This window comes from Herpailurus yagouaroundi, unplaced genomic scaffold (assembly GCF_014898765.1).
Source record: "Herpailurus yagouaroundi ecotype Mexico unplaced genomic scaffold, PumYag 185, whole genome shotgun sequence".
NCBI classification, from domain to species: Eukaryota; Metazoa; Chordata; class Mammalia; order Carnivora; family Felidae; genus Herpailurus; species Herpailurus yagouaroundi.
In genome coordinates, this window is record NW_024412416.1 from 2098670 (window position 1) to 2105911 (window position 7242).

The window sequence follows — 7242 nt, forward strand, 5'->3', positions numbered from 1 at the left end:
ACTGCAGATTGTACACTCGAGTCTCAGATCTAACCGGTGTCCTCATCTGGGTTTATCCTGGCTTGTGTCCTCCACAGCAGAGGAGGGACGCCTCAACCGGAGGCTGCGACGTTCTGGCAGTGTTGGGAATCGGGGGCGGGCATCCGGGCGGGGGGAAGAGGTTAGCGATGTTCAGAATGTTGAAAAACTGGAATGGAATACTGACTGACAGAACTGAGGCCTGTAACCTGAAAGGTACCTGTGGTTTGGGTGGTTTGGGAGGCTCTGGTGTGCCAAACATTAACCCTGTAAAGACTGAATCGTGGGGAGGTAAGGGAGGAGGGTCCTGGGGGTGGGGCTAAGTTGGAGATGGGGAACAATGGTTATTTACCATTCCCGACTTTTGCCACTTCCTAGCCCAATGCAAGAAAAGGCGACACATATCTCACGGGCTTTACCTGCCCCTAAATTTATTCACAGACAGCAACTACTCGATTCTCTTTTGGTGGCACTCCCAGATTTCCAGAGGAGAACGTGATTGGCCCAGGCTAGGGTGAGAGTCCATTCCTGGCCACCACCACTCTGGGTGAACAGGAGAGGGGGACTCCCATCTAAGTAGAACAGTTAAAACGTGTGTTTGCCAAGCCCCAGGAAAATAAGTTCAAAGGCAAAAAGTAAATTAGACTCCAACAGAGCGTGGACAAAAATATCTTACAACTCAGTAAGAAAAAAGATGAACACCCCAACTGAAAAATGGGAATGGACACGAGCCATACTGTTCTCAGAATCAACAAATGGCCAATTTATACACGAACAAAAAGTGCTGAATCTCACCAGGATACATACAAGATACGATTTTTTACCTATCCTATGGGCCAGGATGAAACTATAGCATACCCTGTTGACAATGCTTACGACATAAGCAGTCTCATTTGCTTACGGGGGTGGGGGCAGTTTTTCTACAAGAAAATTAGGTGAACGCTATCAAAACCCTACAAAACTGTACATGATCTCTGCTTAGCGATTCTGCTTCCAAGAACTGACTCCGAGGAAACGGACAACGAAAACACTAGAGCTGATCATAACACGGAGCATTTACCATATGGCAGTAATTCTTCCGAGTGCTTTACATGTATTTCTTCATGTACCTGTTGTAATAATCCTATGTAACTCTTTTCTTTTTTTTTTTTAATTTTTTAACGTTTCTTTTTTGAGAGACAGAGAGAGACAGAGCATCAGCGGGGGAGGCGCAGAGAGAGAGAGAGAGAGAGAGAGACCCGGAATCCGAAGCAGGCCCCAGGCTCCGAGCTGTCAGCGCAGAGCCCGACGCGGGGCTGGAACTCGCGAACCGTGAGATCATGACCTGAGATGAAACCAAGAGTCAGAGGCTTAACCCACTGAGCCATCCGGGTGCCCCTGCGACTCTTTCCACAAGAGGGGAAAACAGGAGGGGTGTCTGGGTGGCTCAGTCGGTTGAGCGTCCCAACTTTGGCTCAGGCCATGATCTCACGGTTTGTGAGTTCGGGCTCCGCGTCGGGCCCTGTGCTGACAGCTCAGAGCCTGGAGCCTGCTTCGGATTCTGTGTCTCCCTCTCTCTCTGCCCCTCCCCTGCTGGTGCTCTGTCTCTCTCTCTCTCTCTCTCTCTCTCTGTCAAAAATAAATAAACATAAACATTTTTTTTTAAAAAAGAGGGGAAAACAGGAGAACCTTGGATGTTCGACAAGAGCGGACTGTAAAATCTACACTCACAGATTGCAAACAGTCATCCACTTGTCCAATGGGGAACATTACAATCATCACGTATGATTCCTAGGTGTATATTTGTTGATATTAAAACCGGTCATCTCATTTATTAAATAAAATGTTATAAAATGCTATTAAAATCATGGGGCGCGTGGGTGGCGCAGTCGGTTAAGCGTCCGACTTCGGCCAGGTCACGATCTCGCGGTCCGGGAGTTCGAGCCCCGCGTCGGGCTCTGGGCTGATGGCTCAGAGCCTGGAGCCTGTTTCCGATTCTGTGTCTCCCTCTCTCTCTGCCCCTCCCCCGTTCTTGCTCTGTCTCTCTCTGTCCCAAAAATAAGTAAACGTTGAAAAAAAAATTAAAAAAAAAAATCATATGTATCTATGAATGCATAGGAAAATAGCTATAAATATGTGGATAATGGTTATCTCTGAGCAGTGGGATGTCAAGTCAGTTGTATTCTAAAAGGGGTGAGACACACATAAACACACTGATGCCCCTAAAATATTAATACTGTTCTCTCTACCAGCATATAAGGGAAAAAAGTCTAATTTTGGCTGAAATCCCCAGAATAATACACTTAATCCGAATTATCCATGGTACTGCAACTGCCTTAAAATTTGAGGATCAGATCTGAAGCTTCTAAGAGGAGAAGGGACGACTTTTATCGGTGTCGCCTGAAACATCAGCTGTGCTCTGCAGCACGGATACGTCTAGTGAACTCACAGTCTCTGATTCCACAGAATCGCCTCCCTGGACTGTCTACAAGAAGCTGTAAGAAAAAATGGGGTGCACGCTCTCGCTAAGCAAATAGGCCTCTGGCCTCTGCTTCAACCCCGGAGCCAGGAGCCGTACGTCATGACCACACGCAGGCCATGCCCCTGCTGTGGGTTTGTGAATGTCCAGGACTTTCACGGCTAAGTAAGAGCTGTGGCCAGCAGGATTTTGGCTCAGTGAAAGGACGCCTTCCTTGCAGAGAATTGCAAATAGGTGTGGGGGAAGAGAGGAACGCATCAAGTCCTTGTGCTTAAAGACGTGACAGGGTTGTCCCCAACAGCTACAAATACACTGTGCTCACGGCCGCACTGTAGCTGTGCACAAGGGATGCTCGGGGGGCAGAGATGCCCTGGTCTGTGGGGGGGTCGGAGAGGCTCCACCCGAAGGCCATAAAGCTAGTCAGTCTGCGGTTACTGACTTACTATGTGCTAGGCACCATGACAGATATCAAAAATGGTTCGGCAGGACTGGTGTTGGGAACTCAGGGAACCTGGATCTTGGCATTTATCTTTCCTCCCCTACAGAGTTCTGGAAAATGGAAAATAACCCCCAAGATGATTCACCAGTCGGGAAATGGGGTAGAGAATTTACCCGTGAAAGCAATCTTCACCTCTATGCAGGGCTTTCTGGAAACCAGACTGGAGAGAGTTCCAGATCTCCCAGCTCTTGGGACCTGAGTGCTCACGTGTGCCTGCCGTGGTATAACCAGCCTTGCACACCGCCTCCCTCCCTTGCACACCGCCTCCCTCCCCTGTTCAGCTTCAGATGAACAGAGAGAGGGCACAGAGGGAGGGAGGAGGCGGGGGGGGGGGGGGGATGGGGGGGATGTGGGGGTAATGCATGTGATCCCCCCCGAGGTCTTTAAGGGCTGGGACCAAGACACCCCCGCCCCCCCCCCCCCCCCCGGCGGGGCGGGCGGGGGGGGGTGGACCTGTCACAACGTGATCCCGCCCCTGATGAACCACAGCCCTAGGGCTGTCACACACTCGTTCATCACCAGTGGGGCTGAGTGAATCAGGGAAAAGGAGGGGGTAGGGGTAAGTTTCCAGATATAAATTCCCGTCCTGTAGAGGAGGATCAAAAAGGAAGATGATACGGAGTGGTGTTTGGCTCCGTGTAAGAAAAGACCGCCTGAGTCGGAAGGGGCTCATCTGGGAGCCAAAACAAGACCAAGGGAGAGCTGCTTCAAGGGAAAGATGCATCAGGGCAGAGAACGCCCCTCACTGACCACCAGGTGGCACAGCAGACCAGACACAGCTTGGTTGTCGGTCTTTAAGCCCCGGAGAGCGCCTGACCCTTGGGCATCAAAACCCAGCCTATACCCCTGCAATGGAATGCTATTCAGTCTTCAAAGGGAAGGAAATCCGGACACCTGCTACAATACCCGTGACCCACGAAGACGTTATTCTAGGTGAAATAAGCCAGACACAGAAGGAAAAAACTAGGGTATGTGTGATTCCACTTACATAAGGAACGCAGAGCAGACAAATCTATAGAGGCAGAAAACGGAACAGTGGGTGGCAGGGGCTGGGGGGAGGGACATGAGGCGTGAACGGTGAGTGGAACAGAACTTCCATTTGGGAAGACAAGCGGTATCCGTCCGAAGGCAGGCGGGGCAGGCGGTTGCACAACACCGCGAACGTGCATAATGCCACTGAACTGCGGCCAAGTTCACAGAAACGGCTAAACGGAAAGTTTTATGTTGTGAATGTTTGGCTACAATTGAAAAGAACCCAAAAAACCCGGGGCACTCGGGTGGCTCAGTCGGTTAAGCCTCCCACTCTTGATTTCAGCTCAGGTCGTGATGTCACGGTTGGGGAGTTCGAGCCCCGCGTCGGGCTCTGTGCTGACCCAGGGGAGCCTATTTGGGATCCTTTCTCTCTCTCTCTGGCCCTCCCCCACGCTCTCTCTCTCAAAAAGAAAAAAAACATTAAAATCAACCCAAACAGAGCGTTCATACTGCCGAAGGTGTCATCCCTGCCCGAAGTCCAGGTGGCCGACACCCCTTCTAGAATAGGCAAGGAAGGAGAGAAAGCACGTCTCCCCAGTCCTGCCTGGTCCGATCCCAATCAGCTCCACCTCGCCTCCCCAAACCCTCAGGCAGCTCTCTCCTCGCATCTTGCTCATTCATGTATTTATTAAATGCCCACGAAGTGTCGGCCTTGAGCCAGGCACTGAGAACAGGTTCTCCACGGGCCGTGCTATTTCCCACCCGGCCCCGGCTTCCCCTCGAGGGCTCCACTCACCTTCCCCCAGCCAACCCTTCAGCCCGTGTATTTGCAGCTTTCTTCTCTGACCCGATTTCCATTTTAGTGGAAAATGCTTTGCATAGTGCCTTTGGTTCATTATTATATTTCAAGAGAGGCTTCGAAGGGATGATGAGCAGAGGTGTTTTTTTTTTTTTTTTCAACGTTTATTTATTTTTGGGACAGAGAGAGACAGAGCATGAACGGGGGAGGGGCAGAGAGAGAGGGAGACACAGAATCGGAAACAGGCTCCAGGCTCTGAGCCATCAGCCCAGAGCCCGACGCGGGGCTCGAACTCACGGACCGCGAGATCGTGACCTGGGCTGAAGTCGGACGCTTAACCGACTGCGCCACCCAGGCGCCCCCCTTTTTTTTTTTTTTAATATTTATTTACGTTGGGAGAACGCAAGCCGGGCAGAGAGAAGGGGACAGAGAATCCGAAGCGGGCTCTGCGCTGACAGCAGCGAGCCCAATGTGGGCCTCAAACTCACAAACTGCGAGATCGTGACCTGAACCGAAGTCGGGGTCCCCCAGGCGCCCCAATGAGTGGAGTTTTCTCAAGAGAAAGTCCTTACTCCGGTGACTCCGAGGGGCACATACAGCCCGCCTTCTACCAATCAAGTTAGGCTACAATACGCTACAGCACCGGGCTTGACACGGGTGTCTGTCCTGCTCATGTCCCCACCCCCCCCCCCCCCCCCCCGCCTAATTGCAACGGAACATCGGTGAGCAGCAGTACCCCTGGTACTTTCTGTCCTCCGTGCTGTCACCATTCCGATGACGACTCCCTTGTGTCACTTTGTTAACCTCTCTGGGCTCTGCCCCTCCGAAGGTAGAGCCCTTCCGTTACTTATTATGTAACTTTCGTGCCCGGCATGGGTCCTGGCACGTGCTGGGTGTCCAGTGTTCGTGGGGTGAATGAATGATGGCAGAGGGTAAGGTGACCCACCCGGCAGGCGCAGATAGTATGGGGAAGGGTCAGGGTAGGAGCTGCCGTACCTGAAAAATGAAGCAGGAAGGCCAAGAAGATAATCCGATCTGCTTTTAAAGCTAAAGCAAATATGGCGGGACATTCTATGTGTAAGAGAGCTCGCGGAGGAGGCAGAAGGCTTCCAGCAAAACCAAGAGAGTGCATACGTAGAAGGAAAACATCACCCCGAAGAGCCAAGGAGCTTTGGGAGAAAATCCCGATCCTAGAGCAAGTTTCAAGAATAAACCAGGAATGGCGGGAAGGGTTTGACTTCTAGTAAGTTTCCGGAGCTACGGAAGAACAGGGTACTTTCCTGGATTGCCAGGGAAAGAGCTCGATTCATCCAACTGGTTTTTGCCCAGAGAAAAACAAAAGGGATTTTAACCCTATAGATTTGCCCCGTGTTTAGAAAATCACCAGTTTCGTTGGCCTTGCCTTGCAAAACAAGTGGGTCCGGCTAGATTCTAGAAGATATCTAAGGACACTTTGTGTTATAAGTAGGGTGACTATACCCATTCAGGTTCGTATCCGTTGTTCCTGGTTAATTTTTAAAGTAATGTATTTCACAATTCACTCTCAGAGAAGCCTCAGTTTGGATAAGTTGCAAGGTCATCTTAGTTACAAGTAACCTTAACTGGCTGGCTGAAAAAAAAAAAAAAAAAGGTGACCCCGAGGTCCCAGGAAGGGACAGAGGAACAAACATTTCCGTTGGCGGACACACCCAGCTTGCGAGGGGCTGGGCATCTGGGGGGGTCCTTGGCTGGGAGGGAGCCCAGATGCCTGAACCGCTTCCTGACCAGCCAGGTCTGGGTAAGATGAAAACAGGTTGGGGTGGGCTCCTCGCCCGGCCACTGGCTGTCCTCCTGTCCTTAGGGAGGCTCTTGAGCCATCAGACCATCGGTTGCTTATCTGTAAAACGGGACGGCAACGTTCCCCCCGAAAGGCTGTTCGTCTTCCTTCACAGGGGCCACTACGACCCCATCACGGAGAGGAAGGCGTCCTCGTTAGGAGAGGGTCTAGCCGCTACTGCTGGCGAGCCAGGCCCTCCAGCAGTCGGTGCACGCCATCTGATCTCGAGACGACACCACGGCCGCTTGGGGGGGAGAGCTCGCACTGGGTCACACAACTCCTACACGGCCCGAGAGAGAGTGCCCGCAGGAAGTCCGGCGCAAAGACCGCGATCCAACCACACAGCCAACCCCCCACCCCCACCCCCACCCCACCCCGGCTCCTCTCCGACTCCCCGGCCGGCGCCCTCGGCGCCCCGGGGAGGAGGGGCACGCACAACAAAGGGCAGGGCGACGTCTGGCCCAGCCGGCCCGGGTCCCGCGGAGCGCGCAGCCAGGCCCCCGGCTCGTCTCCAGGGGACGCCCTCCTCCCTGCGGCGCACAAACAGTCCCCTTCGAGACTCGCCCACTCGGCGGGCGGGAAGCGTGCAGCCCCGGGGCCGGCCCAGGGCGCCCGTCAGGCCGCCGGCGGCCGCGCCCCGCGTCCCCGCCCGGACGACCCACCCTCGCCCCCCACCCCCC